At 39.6% G+C, this 13,757-nt stretch overlaps 1 protein-coding gene across 2 annotated transcripts in view; it reads right to left on the bottom strand.

Moving 5' to 3' along the window:
• Positions 1-13,757, bottom strand: part of GMDS (GDP-mannose 4,6-dehydratase) — a 644,323-nt gene that overhangs the window by 627,588 nt on the left and 2,978 nt on the right. The window lies entirely within an intron of this gene.

Genomic DNA, 13,757 nt, shown 5'->3' with positions numbered 1-13,757 from the left:
GCCCAGTGATTAATCTTATGACTATTTTTCTAAAATCTTGATCAGATATATTGTTTACATATGTTTTGAGCAATTCTCTGTCATTTCTTCCTGGAATTTCTTTTGAGGAGAATTATTCCATTTTGTTATTTTGACTAGTTTTCTGTCCCTTATGTGTTTTAATAGCTTGTTATGTGTCCTGCACCTGTGAGCACTACTGTACTGAAAAGGAGTCATATGCTGTCCAGTGCCCAGCCCTTCAGAAGGTGTTTCTGGAGTGTTATGTGCTCTCTGTTGTTGTGACTCTGGTTGCTTTATCTGCCTACTTGTAGTGGTGGCTTCGACCTTCCACCAGGTGTTCTCTGATTTGTTTGCTGAAGTAACCCTAGAAAAAAATTTTTTTATAAGGGGGGGGGAGGGGTGGTGGCGGAAGAAGCCATATCCCTAGCAAAGAGGGCAATGACAGGGGTGGTGAGAAGAGAAGAGAAGAGAAGAGAAGAGAAGAGAAGAGAAGAGAAGAGAAGAGAAGAGAAGAGAAGAGAAGAGAAGAGAAAAGTGACCAGGCAGAGAAACTATACAGCTTAATCCAGAGAGAGAGAGAGAGAGAGAGAGAGAGAGAGAGAGAGGAAACTAAAGAAGAAGGAGATACAGAAGAGGTGTAAAAAGAATAGATTAAATATGTCTGCTTAAACAAACCAACAACCAGAATAACCAGACTAGAGAATAGGAGGAAGAGAAAAAAAAAAAAAAAATACACACACACACACACACACACACACACACACACACACACACACACAATAAGAATTGACCAAGAATTAAATCAGAAAATGCAAAACCGCTGGTGCCTTGTAACCCATGCCTGCACTGGTCTGGAGGAAGGACTGTTTGGTTCCATCAGTGTCAATCTTCGTCTGGTAGATACACAGTTACCAGACACAGAGGGGCATAGTTTGGTATAGGTGAGTGTCACCTTGTCCGTTCCCTGAAGCCCTACCTTGCTGGTGATAGGGAGAAAAATGGCCATACCCTAGTCTCTCCTCCCTGTGTGCATGCCCCAAACCACTCTGTTTAGGCCATCCTTGCAGTGCAGTGCAGGCACCAGCAAGGCGTTTGTCCTGCTCCAGTCTCCCTCACCTGCCAGGTGCTCAGCTGGGATTCATACCCCACGTCTTAAAGGATCCTGATCCACACTTCCGGTTCCTCTGGCAAGTGCCGTTCCACCTCACCAATAAATGGCCTCTGGCTGGCGGGCACAGGCAGTCTTTGTCTCCCATTCCAGACTGCACCTCTGAGCTACTTACCGAGCCCGGGGCTGGCTCCCCTCCTCCCCAGGTGCACAAACAGGTCAGCGGCCCCAGTTCAGAGAAAGGCCTGCAGTCAGAAATTGATTTTTCTCCATTTTTTCCAATCCCCAGTCCATGGTTTTTCTCTTGTCCAAATACAGTCCTACATTCAACAGCCTCTCTTTCTCTCCCTTTTGTCTCTCAACAGAAGGGGCTCCCTCTCCTCCATGCCTATGCCACCCTATTTTATCTCTCCCAGTTCACAATCACCCACCTATGGCCTGCCAAGTTGTCCCCATGGGCCCCTGGAGACATCTCTGTCACTCTGCAACCCAGACTCTTGGAATTCCAAGTCCTCTGGCCTCAACACTGCTGTGTTTGAGGGACGAGGGAACTTGGGTCCCTCTACTTCTCTGCCATGTTGACTGGGTCTCTAGCTTTGTTTTGTTTTTTGTTTTTTTTAAGATTGCTAAAGGTGCAGTTCAAAGCTTTTTCACTCTTCTTCATTAAGGAACATGCCTCTGTTATATGTGACTGAGCAATTAATTTCAGCATTATAATCAAATCTAATATTCAAGCACATACAATATAACCAAGCTCCAGAGGCACAATTTTCAAGCGTAATTATGAAGTATAAACACTTTCTATAAATACTTAATAAACCTTTACTTTTTTTTACCTTTGAAGTTAAATAAGTCATATGACAGTCAGAAAAAGAATATCCTAAAATTCACATGTGGTAAAATTCCTAAAAGGCACAAACAGTATGACCAATCTGAAAAAGATAAGGCAAACACTCCTCAACAAAGACACTTCATATAGGGGCACCCGGGTGGCTCAGTCAGTTGAGCGTCTGACTCTGGCTCAGGTCATGATCTCGTGGTTCGGGAGTTCAAGCCCCATGTCAGGCTCTAGGCTGATAGCTCAGAACCTGGAGCCTGCTTTGGATTCTGTTTCTCCCTCTCTCTCTCTGTCATTCCCCTGCTCTCTCTCTCTCTCTCTCTCTCTCTCTCTCTCTTTCTCTCTCTCTCTCTCCCTCCCCTCTCAAAAATAAACATTAAAAATGTTAAAAAAAAAAAAAAGTCACTTCATATAAAGTCATCTAACCACAATTCTGTGTAACATAGTTCTATGTAACTGAGCACCAAAACAACATCCTAAAAGTAGAGTCATTTCAGTGAATGGATTTATACACAATTATGTTACTACTTATGGTAAGTCACAAGTTTTGGCAGGAAAACCACTTACTGGCTTGCCAAAGACTAAGTTTGGCACACTGGCGAACACTGCCAAGAACATTACCAATAACTGGCTTTCTATCCCACACGATTATCTTCTAAGTATGTTTCATTCAGTCCCTTCCCATGTACTGAGTTCTCATGGAAATGGTTAATGGAACTGGGCACCTTACTTCCAATTAATCTGGAAGTATGGGATTCCCAAAATTCTTTACAGAAGGAAGGAAGGGAAAACAAGCTGAAAGTTGGAGGGATCTTGGACAAGAACATGATATCAGTAAAATTTAAGTAATTAAGATAAATACAGAGGGAGGGAGAGCTGAAGTATACTGGGATAACTGAAACTAAAAGGATAAATGTTAGTTTTTATGCCAGATAAGTGGGAGCCACAGAAAATTCTGGGGGATGAGCAAGAGGACTAACAAAGAGTACCATAGAGTAGCATGGACACATCTACGGCTTTCCCACTCCACAACTGCTGTCCAGGTTGTTCTAAGAGACTATGTGGCCATGATCTCTCACTTGCATCCCAGACTTATATTTTAAATAGATGACAGGTTATTTGAACTTGAATGTCATGCTGTCACCTCAGATTCAAGAAGAACAAAACTGAATTCAGTATCTTCCCCAGAAGTTGGCTTTCTTTCCCCATGACTGCATTTCTGGCCATGGTAATACCATCCAGCCAGTCTCCAAAATTAAAATATCCTTGAGATCTCCAACTCCTGCCCTTGTTACATTCTCTATATCTAACTCATCACAAAGTCCTACTGTCCCTTTGGTTCCCTTTTCTTCTCCACAACCAACATTGTTTGTATCTATATCCTCATAATTACAAGAGGTTCCTAGCAGGTCTTCCTGCATCCATTGTTTTACTACTCAAATTCATTCTGTATTATCTACAACAAACTGTATTCTGAAAACACTTATCTATCCTTCTCTCACACCTCCCAATCTTGTGAACTTATTACACATAATTATACATAATGAATTATTTATTATGCGTAATAAATAAGCACTATCATTTCAGAAACTGTTGGGCACTGTGTGAGGTATTATTATAATCATATGTAATCCACACATTGATTTGTAATGTGGGTATAATTAACTGCATTTTAGAGAGGAAACTAAGGTTCAAGGTTATTAAGTAACTTACTTAGGGACACTCAGCCAATAAGTGGCAGACATTTCTATATGTACTTCTTTCAAAGCAGGATTTGAGCCCAGGTTTCAAGCTCACCCAAGGCCGAGCTCTTTCTGTCACATCAGTGTCTCTGCCTCGTCACCACTCATTTCATCAAATCCAAACACCTCTGCCCTTGTTAAAAGCTGGAAATACAGCTTCTAAGACAGAAAAATGAGTGTCAAAACAGTAACATCTTTAACCATTCTTCACTGAATATAAGACTATGCAAAAGAGTTCTATGTCAAAAAGAAGAATACAGTAGTATATGAGCTTAGGCAGCTCAGCTTTCCACAAGAAGGCCTCATAATTAACCCTGTTAATACAACAGCATTTATAACCAGAAATTTCCGAGGAAGAGATGCTCAATCAATAAATCTACTGAATTAATGATACGTTAGAGAATTTTTAATTTGAGAGAGAGACAGCACGCATGCGCATGTGTGAGTGGGGAGGGGCAGAGAGAGAGAGAAAGAGAGAATCCCAAGCAGGCTCCACACTGTCAGCACAGAGCCCAATGCAGGGTTCAAACCCACGAACTGCGAGATCATGACCTGAGCCAAAACCAAGAGTCCGACACTTAACCGACCCAGCCACCCAGGTGCCCCAATGATACTTTAGAGCATTTTTATTTAAGGGGCGCCTGGGTGGCGCAGTCGGTTAAGCGTCCAACTTCAGCCAGGTCACGATCTCTCAGTCCATGAGTTCGAGCCCCGCGTCGGGCTCTGTGCTGACAGCTCAGAGCCTGGAACCTGTTTCAGATTCTGTGTCTCCCTCTCTCTCTGCCCCTCCCCTGTTCATGCTCTGTCTCTCTGTGTCTCAAAAATAAATAAACGTTAAAAAAAAAAATAGAGCATTTTTATTTACGAAAGGATCTTCATGTGATTCTGTGACTTATTTATTACTATCATACTACTTAACATGCTGTAAAATTGCTTGTTGCTCACCAGACTATCAGCTTCTTAAAGACAAAATCATATTCATCTTGCTGGTGCCTATATCTCCAATACCTACTTCAACACAGAATAAATCTCAGCAAATATTTACTGAATGAATAAAACCTCAACTATTAAATGCTAAGCTCAAAATATATATAATAAATAACAGGAATTTAAAAGTCCATTCTCATAAAAAAAACCACTTAATTAGGTATAACCTAAAAAGGACAGCTCAGATTTTTCACTTTAACCTTACAAATTCCTATTTATTTATTTTTGGGAGGAGAGAGAGAAAGAGAGAGGTACAGAGGGAGAGAGACAATCCCAAGCAGGCTCTTTCTGGATGATGTGGGACTCTGCCTTCCAATGCGGGGCTCAAACTCACGAACTATGAGACCATGACCTGAGTTGAAATCAAGAGCTGGACACTTAACTCACTGAACCACCTTTAGGGTTCAATCCTAAAGTCATAGCACTTTACACTCTGAATAGACTTGAGAGATGACCAAAGCATCTTTGCAATAAGGATTAAGAAACAGGCTCAGAAAAAATTAAGGCTATAAAATAAAGGTGGTGTTAAAACCCAGCTTCTGATTCTCAGTTCCATGTTCTTTCCTCAGGTAATCAATTAGTTACATGTAAAGACTAAAATACGTTTCCACCACATAACAATCTTTGATCAAAGTAGGAAAGCACTCAACACATCTTTCTCATTTCCAATTATGCCAACCTTTCATTCCAGGACCACAATCACAGTAAGGAAGATTCAGAGTGCAGTCCACTGCCTGCAATCCTCTTACACAGGAAGATAAGACTGGCTCCCAGATCTGCTTATATAATCAGTCTGTAAGACTTAGTGATGTCAAATCTCCTCACCTCCAGTACTTTACAGTCTTGTGGTTGATTCCAAATGCTATGGAACTTTCTGCCACTGATAACAGACTCGTGCAAAGCAAAGCTAAATATTAATACACTCTTCATTCAACTTTCTTTCCTTAAATTCAAGAAATCTTTTATTATCTTCTTAACACTGCGAAGAGAAGGTACATTCTAATAATGGGGCAAAAGTCCCTATTATGTGCAAGAATTATTTTCTACTTGGTAGAATTACTCTATTAACCCAACAGCAAAGGTTAAAACTTGCCCAAAGCCATGCAGCCCATAAGCAACTAATCAGTAATTCAAACCCAAGTTGGGCTAAAAATCTAACTCATTCTCTTCCACTTACTCCAAGACAGAGCCCCAGCCTGCAGAGAGTTTACAAGATTACTCATCAATACAGGTCCTCCAAAGAACTAAGATATGACCCACATGACACAGCTAATAAAATAAAAGGTATCTAATGTAGTGAGTGGTTAGTGCAGGCTTATTTTACTACTATAATCCACCTTTCCACAACTGCAAAAAACTCTTAAATATGCTTTGTTTTTCAAATCTGATATACAATTTATGTATCTCTCCTTGGAATTTATATGTTGATACCAATTACAAACTTAATAGAAAAAAATTAATGGGATTTACATTTCAGATGTCACTCTGCAAAAAATGACTGGACCCACTTTTGGATAATATATTTAACTTCTGTATTCATTGGGGATAATAAGAAAACTGCATCATAGGAGTGCTCTGCTGCCTCAGTAATAAATATAATAACTTTGAACAGTGCCTGGCAGAAAGTAAATGTGCAATACGTGCTAATTATTATAATTACCATAATTATCAACACCATCTAGAACATCATCAATGTTATAAGGATGGTCATTTTTGCCGTTTTGTTCACTGTTATATCCCTAGTGCTTGACACATATTTGGCACTCAAACATTTGGTGAATGCATTAATTACGACTAACAATACTTCTATTACTAAACAGATTCACACCAAAATGTAATTGCCTCTGGGAGGAGAGATAAATTAAGCATGAAAAAAATTACTACCTGGAAATTTAGAAGAGTTATGAAATAGGAGAATTGCTAGTAGCCCAAATGCAATTCTATTGGAAGAGAGAAGAGGGGAGGCTACTCTCAAGTCAAGGAAGCATCTCTTCAGATTAAACTAACTCACCAGAAGAAACATCAAATCAAAAGTACTTGCTAAAATCATTTTGCAGGCAAAACTATTTTCAGGTTTAGACCATGTTTGTTCATAACAGGCTACAAGAATCTAGAAGACTTCTGAGTCTAAGGAAAATCTAATCTGGACCTTGACATCAAGGACAAACCCCAGTTTATAGAAACAAAAAGTAGCATTAGAGAAAGAAAAAAAAAATGTATCTAAGGGCACAACAAGTTAACTGGGAGCTGTAACTCTCTGATACATGTGCAGGTAGAAGAATCCTTGGGAACAATTCGTAGCAGCCGCACAAGCAAGCATCTCAGCCTCTCACCTGCCTCTCTCCACCACACTGAAAACTCAGACCATCAGAGCTTATGTGTAAGCTCTCCAGCCACAATTTTCATCCAGACAGCCCATCACCCACACTGGAGCCCCAGAGACCTACCTGTTTCTGAGGATCCTATTAATTGACTACTGGCTCCTGGCTCTCCCCTGGAAGAGGAAGGTTCATGAGCAGGGAGAAGTATTTTCATCTCTTACTTTAAAAACCCCTTAGAGAACTGAAAAGAACACTGGGGAAATGAGCCACAAGAACGCTTCAAAAGGACTCAGAGAACATAGTGCTTGACCTCCATTTCCCTACCCCCCTTCCATACTTCCACTAAGACACACACACACTGCTAATGTTAACATCACCTAAGGAGCATGGTAAGGCACCAATCAAATTATATAGCAGCCTTTAAAAACAAGTTGAGAGCAGTGAACTTCTGCAGTTAATTGACAAACTGCCCCAACAGAGCTAGTCTGATAATGCAGGAAAGAAGGTCCTGAGGGAAAAAAACTAGTGCATTAAGGGTTCTTAGGTCATTTTGAAATTCTCCAAGTCTCGGTTTCCTTGTTTAATACAAGGTGGACAGTAAAAATTCATACTACCTGGGGTTAAAAGAGATAATCTGTAAAGATGCCTGGTACACTGCATGGCACACAGTAATCATTCTATCAATGTCAGTAATATTTTTCTGTACCCTATCCCCAATAATTATCTACTAAATATCCAGAAGGCAAACATTTTGCCTCACTCCTTAAACCTGATTCTTTACATACAATCACAACCATATAATTCTTCTTTAGTGGTAACTTTTGTCTCACAAAAGTTCAGGAAAGGCTGCTTCAACAGGCAAGTTGAGAACTCTACACCTTAAAGAGCCGTTGAGGATCACAAAGACACTTAAGTGTACTTTCAGTTCATCCAGAAATCAAGTCAGTAACTAATAAAAGCCACTCTCATTTCAGCCTTGGAGTCCAGAGGCCAAACATGGAGATGTGCAGCACTGGGTTTTCCCATGTCATGAGTAGATAAGGTAGCACTAAGTTTGGAGGCACTGACCAGCTCAGGACAGCATATGACCTTGAATGAATAGTGAATGTCTAAGGTCTCTAAAGAATGTGTTGTCCAACATAAAAAGATGTTCAACATCACTAATCATCACGGAAATGCAAATCAAAACCACAGTGAGATATCTCTTTACACCTGTCAGAATGGCTAGAATCAAAAAGACAAGAAATAGCAAGTGTTGGTGAGGATGTGGAGAAAAAAGAAGACTTTTGCACTGTTGTTGCAAATGTAAATTGATACAGCCACTGTGGAAAACTGCATGAAGGTTCTTCAAAATAGAAATAGCATATGATCCAATAATTCCACTACTGGGTACTTACCCAAAGAAAACAAAGACACTAATTTGAAAACATATGTGCACCCCTACGTTTATTGCAGCATTATTGACAATAGCCAAGATATGGAAGCAACCTAGTGTCCATGGAGGACACTAGTATCCTAGTGTCCTAGTGGATAAGGAAGATGTAGTACATACATACATACACACACACAGGAATATTACACAGCCATTAAAAAAGGATAAGAGGGGCGCCTGGGTGGCGCAGTCGGTTAAGCGTCCGACTTCAGCCAGGTCACGATCTCACGGTCCGTGAGTTTGAGCCCCGCGTCGGGCTCTGGGCTGATGGCTCAGAGCCTGGAGCCTGTTTCTGATTCTGTGTCTCCCTCTCTCTCTGCCCCTCCCCCGTTCATGCTCTGTCTCTCTCTGTCCCAAAAAAATAAATAAACGTTAAAAAAAAAAAATTTAAAAAAAAAAAAAAAGGATAAGAACTTACCATTTGTGACAATATGGGTGGACCTAGAGAGTATAATGCTAAATGAAAGAAGTCAGACTGAGAAAGACAAATTCCATATGATTTCACTCATATGTGAAATCTAAAAAACAGAACAAATGAATAAACAAACAAAAAGCAGAATCAGATCTGTAGATACAGGAAACTCATTGATGATTGCTAGATGGAAGGAGATGGGAGAATGGGCAAAATGGGTGAAGGAGAGTGGGACATACAGGCTTCCAGTTATGAAGTAAGTAACCCACAGGAATAAAAGGCACAGCACAGGGAATACAGTCAATGGTACTGTAATAATGTCGTATGGTGACAGATGGTAGTTACACTTGAGGTCAACATAGCATAAAGTATAGACAAGTTTAATCACTATGTTATACACCTGAAACTAATGTAACATTGCGTGTCAATTATATTCAAATAAAAAAATTGAAAGAATGTGTTGTCTAAAGTTAACCTTTCTTTATTTAGTCCCTATAATCTTGTTAATTTTCCTTTATAGATCCCATACTAAAGATTCCTATTTAATTACCCTAAGCCTCACAATTTTTGCAGAATGAAAATATTTTGTTAATATAAGATGTTAAATGTTACATAAAGTTACCTTTACCTTACATATCACAACAGATTTGATTACTCTTCACATGTATATTTATTATTATTCAACTTTCTAGAACACTATAGTATTACTACATATAGTTTCTACTCTAATATTCCTAGCTTAAAGCAGTCTCCCTTTCTTGTTAGCAGAAGACAGTGTTGATGAGTCCTAAAATAATAGAAACACAAGAGTCCAGGGTGCTAATCAACACGAGCACTAATTTTCTGTGTGACATGGGGAAATCACATTTTCTCAGTCTCCTTTCCTCCTCTACACAATAGTGGTATTTAACTGTAGCTCTAAAATCCCAACACGTATACCACAGGAGTATATTTCAAATTTAGTGGTAAATATGAATACAAAAACAGTAGGAAATCTATCACACAAAACTGGGCATGTTACCTTTTTTCCCTGAAATGAACATATTCCATGTCCTTTAAACCTTAAGTTATAATAAATCATTTCACCTCCTAAACTGCAATTTGTCAACTTTATACTATCCCAATCTGCCCAGTACCCTGACGATGTCTTGCTTCTACCCAACCAAAAAGGAATACATCATTAACATTTTATTCTTATTTCTACAATCATCTGCAATTTCCAGGCAAGTCTTCTGCAAGACAATAAACAACTAAAGATTAATTTAATTAATTTAATTTTGAGTACCTCACAGGGGATAAATGACTAAGACACTTTTTTCCTATTCTCAAGGAGTCGCAATCCTGTAAAGACATAGCATGCATGCTGTCACTCCCTCTCCCAGGCAGACATCACTAACAAATCATGGGCCTCTCCCCTGCACTGGAAAAAGCCTTGGCTCCAGGATTCCATGTAGCCATTATCAATCAAATGGGCTAGTTTTAACAGACATTATCACATTTCACTAAATCTCCCTAGAGGAGAAAGCAGGAAAAAACCTCTCTGACCTCAGCCACAGCAATTTCTTACTTGATATATTTCCAAAGGCAAGGGAATTAAAAGCAAAAATGAACTATTGGGACCTCATCAAGATAAAAAGCTTCTGCACTGCAAAGGAAACAATCAACAAAACTAAAAGGCAACCAACGGAATGGGAAAAGATATTTGCAAATGACACATCGGACAAAGGGCTAGTATCCAAAATCTATAAAGAACTCCCCAAACTCCACACCCAAAAAAATAATAATCCAGTGAAAAAATGGGCAGAAAACATGAATAGATACTTCTCTAAAGAAGACATCCAGACGGCCAACAGGCACCTGAAAAGATGCTCAACGTCACTCCTCATCAGGAAATACAAATCAAAACCACACTCAGATACCACCTCACACCAGTCAGAGTGGCTAAAATGAACAAATCCGGAGACTATAGATGCTGGAGAGGATGTGGAAAAACGGGAACCCTCTTGCACTGTTGGTGGGAATGCAAACTGGTGCAGCTGCTCTGGAAAAGTGTGGAGGTTCCTCAAAAAATTAAAAACAGATCTACCCTATGACCCAGCAATCACTGCTAGGGATTTACCCAAGGGACACAGGAGTACTGATGCATAGGGGCACTTGTACCCCAATGTTTATAGCAGCACTCTCAACAATAGCCAAATTATGAAAAGAGCCTAAATGTCCATCAACTGATGAATGGATAAAGAAGTTGTGGTTTATATACACAATGGAGTACTACGTGGCAATGAGAAAGAATGAAATATGGCCTTTTGTAGCAACGTGGATGGAACTGGAGAGTGTGATGCTAAGTGAAATAAGTCATACAGAGAAAGACAGATACCATATGTTTTCACTCTTATGTGGATCCTAAGAAACTTAACAGAAGACCATGGGGGAGGGGAAGGAAAGAAAAAGTTAGAGAGGGAGGGAGCCAAACCATAAGAGACTCTTAAAAACTGAGAATAAACTGAAGGTTGATGGGGGGAATGGGAGGGAGGGGAAGGTGGGTGAGGGGTATTGAGGAGGGCACCTGTTGGGATGAGCACTGGGTATTGTATGTTAACCAGTTTGACAATACATTTCATATTAAATAAATAAAGAAATAAATAAATAAATAAATAAATAAATAAAATAAATCTCCATCTCCATAAGTGATGATTCTGATACCTATATTGGAATGTAGAAATTTGTGGGAAACTGAATATGCATCAGAAAGTAAAACCAAAAGAGGTAGTATCCCCTTCATCTATTATAATTCAATTGAAGAATTAATTAAAAAGAGTTAAGGAAAATTGTGGGGAGAATGGTACTTCCTGCCAATTCTCAATTATTATTTTCTAATGTGCTAAATTAACCCTTCAATGAAGAAAAGGAAGCCTGCAAAAGCCACCCGAATCCAGGGAATTAGGTTATCCATTTAACGTGTTTTCTTTAAAGACCAGGATTGTTTCATGGAAGCTAGAGTATGCTCAAATGAAACAAAATCAGTGAAAATAAAAAATAAGCCATAAAAAAAAATTCTGAAACAAAATATGACTTAAAGAATCTGACCTTGATAACCCAAAGGGACCAAAAGTTTCTCTGTTGTCTTCCAAACACAGACAAGTTAACTCCTCCTGACTATTTAAAGATAAATGCTTTCTCTTCCATCTGTCATGATGCAGAAATCTGGAACCTTGAATAGGTACTTGCTTAAATGTTTGGCCAGATCTAAACCACTTCCCAAAGAAAATCTAGACCAACTTACAAGTGAGAAGGACCTCACCATGTCAAATTCTTCCACTTTTAAAACACCAACATTAAACTGACAATCAACATACCTGACAAAGTAATCTACAGCTCCAACTTGCCTGCTCTCTCGGCAGGGACCAGCTTGAAATAACAGATGTTAGAAAAGTATATGTTTAAAAAAGGGAAAAATTCACAAACACTAACCATTCAATTATCTAAGCCTCTATCAAAAAAGTGTGCCTTTGTCATCCAATAGGGAGTAATAAAAGTGTCCCAGGGAGATGAGTGTCTTCTTTAAAAAACTACTATCAAGCATATTGTGCATCATGTTGTTCTGTTGTTTAGAAGTTGTTTCTCTAGGGGCACCTGGGTGGTTGAGTTGGTTAAGCAGCTGACTCTTGACTTCGGCTCAGGTTATGATCTCACGGTTCGTGACATCAAGCCCCACATCAGGCTCTGTGCGGACAGTGCAGAGCTTACTTGGGATTCTCTCTTTCCCTCTCTCTCTGTGCCCCTCCCCTGCTTGTGCACATGCTCCCTCCCTCTCTCTCTCTCAAAATAAATAAACATTTTTTTAAGTTATTTCTCTAAGAGTGTAATACTAATAAAAAGTTTCACTCACCTATCATTCACCTATCACTTTGTCTTGACTATAAGGAACCTCAAAGTTGAATCTTATGTCCACCTTGACAGCAGCCACCTCTTAGTTTTGGGTTTTGGTACACTACCTCCACCTTTCTATTGCCTTCACTGCAGACTCCTGTTTTTTGGTTTTGGGGTGCTGGGGCTTTTTTTCTTTTCATTCTTTTTATGATGGTCCAATGATGTGTTTTTTTATTGATGCCACCTCAGAATCTTTTTGGAAATGAGCAAGGGTATAACTAATTTATAAGTTAAATTCCCTCTGTTATTATTGTATCTGTGCTCACTGTCCCCAAACCCTCCCCTCTCTGACTCCTATGCATGCTGTTCACCCCAATATAGTCCCTGCTATTTCTAGCATTCAACAACTTCTCCCAGAATCCTGAGGTTAGATAAACCACTCATTTGGCCCCTAACATACTTGTACAACACTACTTTTTTCATGTGCATTGTCTTAAGTTCTTCAAAGACTGTGAAATCCCAGTGGGCAATGAGTAAATTTAAATATCTTTATACTCCCACCAGCATCAAAACAAGCATTGTACCTTGCAGACACGGAACAAAGATGTGTTGTTAATGAGAAGAGTAAGTCAACATATTTGAAAGCCCACTAACTAAAACTATGTGGGAGATAACATGCTGAAAAGGTTTCGATCTTGAAGCAGTTCACCAACCAAAGAACCAAGATATGTAAATTACCTATAAAGCCAATGGGGGGGGGTGCATATATGTAAACACAAAGAAAGTTCATGGAATGGCTGCATTTGGCAGGATTACTTGGAGTGCACAGAGGCTTTTAGGAGAGTGAAAAGGAGTACAACGTGTGAGGGCATTCAGCCACAAAATGACTCCAACTAGGTACAAAGAGACAGTATTCACACAACAGCAAGAACAGTTCCACCCATATATGTAGTAAAGAACCACAAGCACAATTAAGACAATCAATGGAGGTGAGCTTTGGGGATGACTGGTAGAGGGCCTAGAGGCAGCAATGCAAAGCCAGAGCCT

This window comes from Puma concolor, chromosome B2, assembly GCF_028749965.1.
Source record: "Puma concolor isolate L17-30 chromosome B2, mPumCon1.1.hap2, whole genome shotgun sequence".
NCBI classification, from domain to species: domain Eukaryota; kingdom Metazoa; phylum Chordata; class Mammalia; order Carnivora; family Felidae; genus Puma; species Puma concolor.
Note: the sequence above shows the minus strand (reverse complement) of the source record. Positions and strands in the feature narration are given on the sequence as shown.